Here is a 10,032-nt window from a genome sequence, read left to right as displayed (position 1 = left end):
GCGGAGCCTTTGTATCAAGTAGTTCAATAAAAAAATGAGTAGTATTCCTTCATATGAGTTTCTTCTTGTAATTCAACTTATGCATGTGTGTATTGAAAAATAGATAGAATGATGATATGTCATTATACAATTTAAGTTTCAAAGTATGTTAAAGAAAATTCTATGCTTGATTTTGGGTTCATGGTATTTTTGTAATTCTTAGAAAGCAAAGGAATCCTATGACTTTGTTTAAAACGCAATATTTGAACTCGATGAATATAATCAATGTTAGAAAGAAAATAATTAATATTGCCCTTGATTAATTAGATATGGTTGGAAATCTTATTAGAAAGAAAGATATATACCCCTTGTCCAAGAAAAATATAAAAGAATAATTTGCATTAAAAAGAAAACACAGAAAAAAATGAACTTGGCAAAAAAAAAAAAAAACACTCCCAAGAGCAAAAATGCTCACTGGATTTTGTATGGGAGAAAGAATAATTACCTTCCTTGCAACAGAGAATCTAAAAGATTCCTAAATATCCTTCTTTTGAACTTATTAAATATAAAATATATAAATAAAAAGAAACCAACAAAAACAATATATATATATACAAACAAGTATCTATTTTCTAAAATCCTATCCAATCCTATTCTATTTATCCCAACCACTAAACTTTTTAACATTGCTACCTCCTTCCTAGGCGTAGACCTTTTTGACTTGATTTTGCATTAAATGTTTTTTTTTAATTTGAAATTTAAGGGGGGGGGGGTCTGTCATGACAGTTAGTTGTACCAGCAAATGAAAAAATGGGGGCAAGGTTTTTATTGGGCATTGAAGTTGAAACCCAAGCAAGCTTAAAACAAAGTTTTTAAAACTTTTCCCCTTTACCTTTTTAAGTGCCTAACCTTGGGGCCTGTTCATGCACGTGGTGAGGAGGGGGGACAAGCTTGGTTAACACTTGGCTACTTGGATCAATCATCCTTGCCCTAGGGTTAAACACTTGGTTAGATGGGCGGTAGGATGTGTAGGGTTTTAGGAGTGTAGTAAATGTTATATGTGTGGGTTTGTTTATGTTAGTTTAGATTTTGTTTTTAGTTAGTAAACTAGTATTAATAAAGTGGTGTTAGTAATTGTTAATTTAGGATTAGTTTTTATTAAGTTGTAGAGTTGTTTAATAAGTATATTTAAATGTTAGATTAGTCAGAATTGGAGAGTTAGGTTAATTTAGTTTTGGATTAGTAGTTAATTTTTAGTTTAATAAGTTTGTTTTTTATAAAATTCTTAAATTTAGTTAAGTTTCTTATTTTAGTAATTTAATTTCTATGTTTTCAATTATGGTTAGCATATTAGAATTTATTTATTTATATTATTATTAGTTGAAGGTAGTTAGTGTTTGGTTAAATTAAATAAAGATTATGGTATTTAGTTTTAGGATATTAATTAGATTTAATTTTAAATGTTTTAATTTAAATTTAGTATAAAATAGTTAATGTTTAAGTAATAGTTAGTTGTATTAGTTGAATTATTATTTAGCCTTAGAGTAATGATGACATTATTATGTCAATTTGAAATCAAGTCGAGTTATTGGATGTTAGATATTATTTTACTTAGCCAATTCTTTTTATATCAAATATTTGAATAATTAGAGTTAGTTCTATGATTTCAATATTTTGAAATAATTAGATCTGTCTTTATTTAAATTGTTATCCGAATGATTTAAATATTTTAAAAGGAAAAAAAAGGTGATAATGAGTTAAATCTTTTAATTAATTGAAATTATATTTTTAAATTTAATTATTTGATTTAATAATGAAAGTTTAAAATTAAATGATCCATTCCTTCATGTTGTTTTTAAAACTGGGTTGTAGTTCTTAAGGTTTTGATAGGGGAACATCTGTCTACTTTGCAACATCCCCATAGTTTAATTGGTAAATCAGACAAAGCAAACTTCATCAAAACCCCTTAACGAACTTATTAGTTTAATTAATCAAAAAAAATTATTACGTGTGTTTTTGCCCCTGTATTTTGGGCAAGACACTAATTGCTTGGTCATAATTTTTTGCAACAACTTCGAGGAGGTCATAATCCATAAAAACACTTGGAGCTACTAATTTTCCTAAATCAAAATTCCAAATATTGACATGTGGGCCAAATAAATTTCTTTTTGAAAACCATTTCTTGAATAAAACAAGACCAGTTTGAGAAGTGTTGGCATCTTGGACCCAATTCCCCTTATCATATAATCCATCTACAATTTTAAGCCTAGGGTTTAATGAAGTTAACTTTTTAACTTGCATAGTTTTAGTGGTGTACTTAGGGAGCGATTCAAGCAGGTCATCATGAATATTCCTAGCCAAATAATCCTCTTGCCCAGAGAACACCTTCTTTGGAGGCATATTGACTACAACTTGCAGAAAACTAAATTGCTATAAAGGTTACAGTATACATGTACTTACTTGGCTTTCTTGCTTGCTCTAAAATCCTACAACGTCTTGTGAACAAAGGGGAAACTACTTCACGTTCTAATTAAGCTCAACACAACTTATCGCTAATTTTTTCTGCTCAAAAAACTTGAAATCTTGTTCATGTGAGATGAAAATAGCGAGATCTTCTGCAATATACTCTATTTTTTGCTCGCATGTGAAGCTTTCATTCCTCATTAATGAACTACGAGTGAAATAGAGTGGCGTTACCTTCCTTTTTTAAATTTGCACCATTGATCTCAAAAAATCCTACGATCCAGGAATGAAAATAGGGTTGACTCATCTTCCACTTGACATGTTGGCAGTCAAGCCAATGAAAACTCTCTATTTGTACCTTTTCTTCACTATTGGCATTTCAAACTGCACCCACTAATCTTTGAGGACACGTGTCATTGAGTCGCTACCTCGCTATACATAAAGATTGAGCATGTTGCCATAGCGACGAAGCGACATCCCTTGATCTCATCTCAATCTGATGGCAGACATTTTAATGCATTTTTAATGGCAAAGTGATGGGTCCCTCCATTATTTACCTTGTTCGCTATGTCGCTATACATAAAACTCGAGGAATTTTCCATGGCGACAAAACGATGATCGTTGATTCTATTTTGATTGAGCGGAGGATGTTTGATGTATCACTTAGTACAAATATGGTGGGCACCTTTTCCATTTGCTTTACTCACTATGTCACTATCCTTAACATTTGAGCAACTCACCATAGTAATAAAGAGACAAGTGTAGATCTGAGCTTAATCTGAGGGTGAGGAAACTGCATGACATACAGATAACTGTGGTGGGTTCCATAGTTAACATGTTGTGTTGGGTAAACAATGCACATCTTTTCATAGCGATGTAGCGATGATCATTGATCTAATCTTTGATCCAATGATTAGAATCTTTCATTTGACTTCTGACTTGGGCGTGGGTCCATGTTACTGTTGACATGAGAATATCTTTTCCAGCTGGCACATAAATTAATATTTTAACACTAGTTGTATCACCACGTGACTTAGGTCCAACTAGATGCACATTTTCTAGAAAGGTGTTATGTTGCTAACGGCAAGGTGCAAAGATTTTTTGATCATGACATAGAGACCTTTGGTGTTCTTAGAACTTTCAGCACATATGTGTCTCCAGCTGGATGCCACCATGTCCCAAAGGTTGCATGATTCATATCTAAATGTCTAGGACCTACCTTTTGGAACTATTGCTGCATTATTATTTTTCATCAAGGCACTATGTAACTAATGGTGGAAATCTTTCATTTTCCAATCATGACATAGCGACCTCTTTAAGGCTTTTGAGATTCTGATGTTGAGAAAATTTTCTACCATCATTACCACAATCAATAAATCTGACAAAGAAATAAAATCACTTGATCAAATTTGATGATAGGAATTTCAGCACCTATCCGTTGCATAATCTCCCATCTTTCTCGATTTTTGGTAGGGTGCTATGTCACTACCGGTGAGATTCATTACTATTTTGTTCATGACATAGTGACCTCATGGATACATATGAAATCTGATGCTAGGAAAACTTGCTAATCAATCGTGATTGCCATAAGTAATACTTCTGACACAGCAATAAAAGCGCACGTCCATAATGCCACTTGGGAGCTTTTATGGTCACCAAATTTTTCAAAAGCTGTCGTCTTCTATATTTCTCGTTAAGGTGCTATGTCACTAATGGTAGGATGTAAAATTTTTTTGATAGTGACATAGCGACCCATTGGAAAAACTAGATTCCGTTGATGCCTTTTGCACTTTGTTACTCTTAGTTCCTTTTTAGTTCTGAAAACTCTGACATGAAACACGTGATTGAAACCTTCTAAAACAATGTACTTGGGGCACAAAAAATTTATACGGGTCAAGGAATATGTCATGTCCCCTTTTCAAATAATTAAAAAATAATAAACTTTGCTAAGGCAGGCAGGCTCCAAAAAGATGAAGTTTCGGAAAAAGGGGCTAATCTTTGGAAACCAATGGACTAATAAATAAAAATTATTATTAAATTATATTTTATTAACCCCTCTTGGATGTGAGTTAGGGTTATGCCCTCTTTTAAGGGGGTTTGGAGGCATTTTGGGCTCATTCTAGAACTGGATTTTTGCTAATTTTCTTGTTGTTCTTCAGAGGTTGCCAAACCTGTGGAGAAGGAGACCCAAGAATGGGAGTTTGCAGGTTTCCAGGAAGGCTAAGGATGGGAGTTTGAAGCCATTCCATGTGCATGCTCATACAAAGTTTGCCTTTGTGCTGAATAGTGCCGATTTGTGGGTTTTCGGGGTTGTTTTTTTGGTTTGAGTTTGGTGTTTTCAGTTGAGTGTTTCATATCAGTTTGGGTTGCTGCTGTATTTCAGACTTTAAGAGGTTAAAATAGAGTTGAATATATGTATTGGGTCATGATTAAACTTTTGAGATAGTTTATGAGTGTTTTTTGTGGTGTTTTCGGGCATTGTGTGTTAATTCCGGGAGCCTGATTGAGCATAGTTTTGTCCTACATTTGTGAGCTGTTGTGTAAAGGCTATACAAATCTGGAAATGTCATTTTGTAGGCTGTTATGCTGCTGAAATTTTTGTAAAAATGTCCATTCTCGGATTTATTAATAATTTGTGAAGTTGTGAAGTTTTTTGGCACTAATTTGGACATACCCGATTTGGGTTTTATTGGGAAATTGGCATATCTTTGTAATATTGGTTGTTTGATTTTAAAGATCTAATTTGAGGCTGGAAATACCATGCAAAATTAGTAAAGGGACATTTCAGTGGTATCAGAGCCATGATCTTGCCAGCCTGAGGGTTTGTAGAAGTTGCATGTCGGTTTTAACAACTACCCAGATCTTGCATGTCAGTTTTGACAACTACCCAAATCTTGCATGTCATATTTTATGGTTGCATGTTGCTTCTAATTAGTTGCATGTCAAAATTTATGGTCGCATGCAACTAAGTGAAAGAGAAAAAAGATATTTGCAACGAGAAAAGAACAAAGAAATTTTGATCAAACCCCCAGTTGAAAGCAAAAGTACAAAATCCAAGGAAGAAAAAAGTATGGCTGATCCAGATGAGATCACAAAGAAATTCTTCCAAGACATCCAAAATACTCAGAAGCAAACAGTGGATGGTTTGGCAGAAACTAGAGAGGCTTTGTGAATATTGACAGAAAAATTACAAGGAGTTGCATCTATTAATGAGAAAGGGAGCACTTCAGAGGAGACAAGAAATGGGAGATCCACACCATCTAAATCAACCAAAACTATTTTCTTGCCTGCAGATGAGCCACCAGTACCAAATCCAGCCATTAATCCAGTGGAAGAGGTTACGGGTAACTTGATTACATTAAGAGCTACTTACAATGGCTTAGATGATGACTTTCGTAGTTCAGTTCCTTTTAGAGAATATGTGGATATGATGAACACTTTGATGCCCAAGAAAGAGAACAGGAGGGAGCATGACACAAGTGGAAGAGAGATCAAAAATAAAATAAGCAAGTTTATAGCACCTACTTTTGATGGAACAAATAAAATTTCAGCTAGAGCATGGCTACAAAAATTACAAACTTTCTTCACACTTAACCCCATGAAAGAGAGTGATGCTGTTCAATTTGCAAGTCTACACTTGGAAGATGCGGCCTATGATTGGTGGTATCATAGAATGACTACTCAAGGTCATGATCAGGTAACTACATTTGAAGATTTCAGTCAAAGAGTGATAGATAGATTTGACCTCAAGGATGATGAAGAGTACTTTAAAGAATTGTCAAAGTTGAAGCAAACCAAATCAGTTAATGAGTATATAGAAGAATTTCAAAAAGTGGCTGTTATGGTACCTGATATGAGTGAAAAGAGGATTGTTTATCTATTTCTTGATGGTTTAGAAGATTCTATTAAGGGTTTGGTTAAGGCTTTCTCACCCTCAACCTTACACGAAGCTATCAAAAGAAGCTTGCAACTTGAAACTTGCGTGCCTATGGAATCAATCACTAATCAAAAACCCCCAAATTTTTGGCAACATAAGGGAAATTTTTAGAAAAATACTTTTCCAACACTACCACCAAAAGATGTGACAAATGTGGCAAAAAAGAAGGTAGATGAAGAGACTAGGAGTGAATTACGAAGGAAAAAGCTTTGTTTTACTTGTAGAGAACCATGGGTTCCAGGACACAGATGTTTGGGGAAAGGTCAAGTGCACTATATTGAAGTTGCTTCAGAATCTAATTCAGATGAGCATGAGGAATTTCATGATACTAAGGAGGAGGTAGAAGAAGAGAAAGTAAAAGAAATCAGCAAGGATGGAACTTTAGCAGCATTATCAGGAGTCCCAAGATACCATCCCTTCCGAATTCGAGGGGTACTAGCAGGGCAAAGGTTGACCGTTCTTCTTGATAGTGGGGTAATTCACAATTTTATTGATGAGGGATTTGTCATGAAAAGAGGGCTTAAAGCAGAAGATTTTGAGGGATTCAATGTTACTGTAGTTGATGGATTCACTATGCCTTGCACACGGGTGGTGAAACAACTCAAGATGACCTTAGGAGATTATGAGTTATGTGATGACTTCTATGTGGTTGGTATTGGGGAGACAAATCTTGTATTGGGTGTTTAATGGTTGCACTCTATCGGAGGCTATTACATGAACCATCAAACTATGGAGTTTAAATTTCATTCCAATGGGAAAGAAGTCATATTGAGAGGGTTATCGAATGGAGCACCTAACGCGGTCTCTGCAAAGAGGATGGAGAGGACTTTTCGAAGAGGACAAGTAACATGGGCAGTAGGAGTCATAATCCAACCAACAAGCTCTCCAAAGAATCAAGGTAATTTTCATTTTGAAATTCAAAATATTCTTGATAAGCATAGTATAGTTTTCAATGATTTGCCTCCAGGATTACCACCAGATAGAGGTTTTGAGCATGTTATAGAGTTAGAACAGGGTGCCAAACCAGTTATAACAACCCCATACCGCCATCCAAGAGGTTATAAGGAAGAAATTGAAAAAACTATTAAAGAACTCCTGGACATGGGATTCATAAGGCCTAGCTCTAGTCCATTTGCATCATCTGTGGTACTTGTCAAGAAAAAGGATGGTACAATGAGAATGTGTATAGACTACAGGGCTCTAAACAAGAAGACCATAAAAAATAGGTATCCCATACCACGCATAGATGAACTCATTGATGAGTTACATGGTGCTGTATACTTCTCAAAAATTAACTTAAGATCAGGGTACCATCAAATCCGAATGAGGAGTGAAGATGTGAAAAAGACTGCTTTCAGATGTCACTATGGGCACTTTGAATTTCTTGTTATGCCATTCGAACTCAGTAATGCACCTGCAACATTCCAATCTTGTATGAATAAGGTATTCAGTCAGCATCTTCAAAATTTTTTTTTGGTATTTTTCGATGATATCTTGATATACAGTAAAACATGGGAAGAGCATCTAAAGCACATAGACACTGTTTTGGGAATCTTGGAGCAGCAATCCTTCTATGCTAAGCTATCTAAATGTGAGTTTGGTTTGATAGAGATCCTATATTTGGGACATATTATAAGTTCTAAAGGAGTACAGGTTGATCAACAAAAAATCCAGGCAATTTTGGATTGGCCTCCACCCACTAATCTTACACAGTTGAGAGGTTTCTTCGGGTTGTGTAGCTACTATAGGAGATTTTCCAAGGGATTTTCTCAGCTTGCTGCCCCCTTGACTGATTTGACAAAGAAAGGATCTTTTGTTTGGATAGAAGAGGCACAAAAAACATTTGATAAGCTTAAGGAGGTAATGAGTTCATGCCCTGTGCTTGCAATTCCAGATTTCTCTTTACCTTTTGTTGTTGAATGTGATGCTTCTGGAGAAGGTATAGGGGCTGTCCTAACTCAAAGGGGACATCCAATAGCATTTGAGAGTAGAAAATTAAATCAATCAGAGAAAGGTTACTCCATCTATGATAAGGAAATGTTGGCAATCATGCATGCACTTCATAAGTTCACACAATATTTGGTATGTGGGAGATTCATTGTAAAGACAGACCATAATAGCCTCAGATTCTTCTTGAACCGAAGGGATTTGAATGATCGTCAACAAAAATGGGTAAGCAAATTGCAAGCTTATAATTTTGATATTGAATACATGAAAGGAAAGAATAATGTGGTTGTTGATGCTCTCTCAAGAAAGCCCACTTTGTGTTCCTTATCATCTATCTCTGCTGATTGGAAAGTCTCCATAATTTTAGAGTATGCTAAAGATTCATTTGCCACCAAGATTTTGGATAAGTTAGTGGATGATAACAGGTACAAGGTTGTTGATGAATTGATTTATTACAAGAACAGGATCTTCTTAGTGCCAGGGTCAAAAACTAAGGAGAGGATATTGAGGGCCTTTCATGACACACCTTTGGCTGGTCATCAGGGATACTTCAAGACATACAGGCAAATTTGAGAGCGGTTTTCATGGAAGGGTATGAAGGAGGATGTCCTTAAACACATTAAGGAATGTATGGTATGCCAACAAAGCAAGAGTGAGCAAAATTTTCCTGCAGGGTTGTTGCAGCCACTTCCTATTCCCGAACAAAAATGGGAAAGTATTTCCATGGATTTCATCATTGGGTTGCCCAGGGTTCAAGGTAAGGATTGCATATATGTGGTGGTAGATAGACTAACTAAGTATGCACATTTCTTTCCTATCACATCTGATTTCAAGGCATCACAATTGGCCGAATTTTTCTTCAAGGAAATTTTTAGATTACATGGTTTGCCTAGAAACATTGTTAGTGACCGGGACAATAGATTCCTCAGCTCTTTTTGGAAGGAGCTCTTTCATTTGGTAGGAACTAAACTCACTCCCAGTACTAGCTATCACCCTCAAATAGATGGACAAACAGAGATAGTTAATAAATGGATAGAGGGATATTTGAGGAACTATGTTTCAAATCAACAACATGCTTGGGTGAAATGGTTACACCTAGGGGAGTATTGTTACAATACATCTCATCACATGTCTATTGGTATGCCTCCTTTTCATGCTCTTTATGGTTATGATGCCCTTTCCTTTGTTGATCTAATATTTTCCGATAGCAGAGTACCCGCAGCAAGTGATTTCATCAAGCAAAGCCAAGACATAATAAGGTCCCCCAAAGATAATCTACAACATGCACAAAACCAACAAAAGATATATGCTGACAGGAAAAGGATTGAAAGATCTTTTGAGGTGGGAGATTTGGTATTTGTTAGGTTGTAGCCATATAAGCAAAGCACCTTGAAGAGGAGCGGGGCAGAGAAACTCAAGCCAAGGTTCTATGGGCCTTATAAAATCATCAAGAAGGCAGGAGAGGTAGCTTATGAATTGGAGCTCCCACCAAACAGCAAAATACATAATATTTTTCATGTATCTTGCTTAAAGAAGGTTCTAGGCCAGAAAACCATGGTATCTACAGAATTACCACCTCTTGATGATGAAGAGAAATTAGTTTTGATACCAGAAGAGATTTTGGATACAAGAGAGAAAAGGTTGAGAAATAGGAGCGTCATAGAGCATTTGGTCAAATGGAAAGGATTACCACTAGAGGATGCAAC

Source organism: Cupressus sempervirens, chromosome 3, assembly GCF_028749045.1.
Source record: "Cupressus sempervirens isolate cs-2001-9-10 chromosome 3, ASM2874904v1, whole genome shotgun sequence".
Taxonomy (NCBI): domain Eukaryota; kingdom Viridiplantae; phylum Streptophyta; class Pinopsida; order Cupressales; family Cupressaceae; genus Cupressus; species Cupressus sempervirens.
This window is presented reverse-complemented; position numbering follows the sequence as displayed.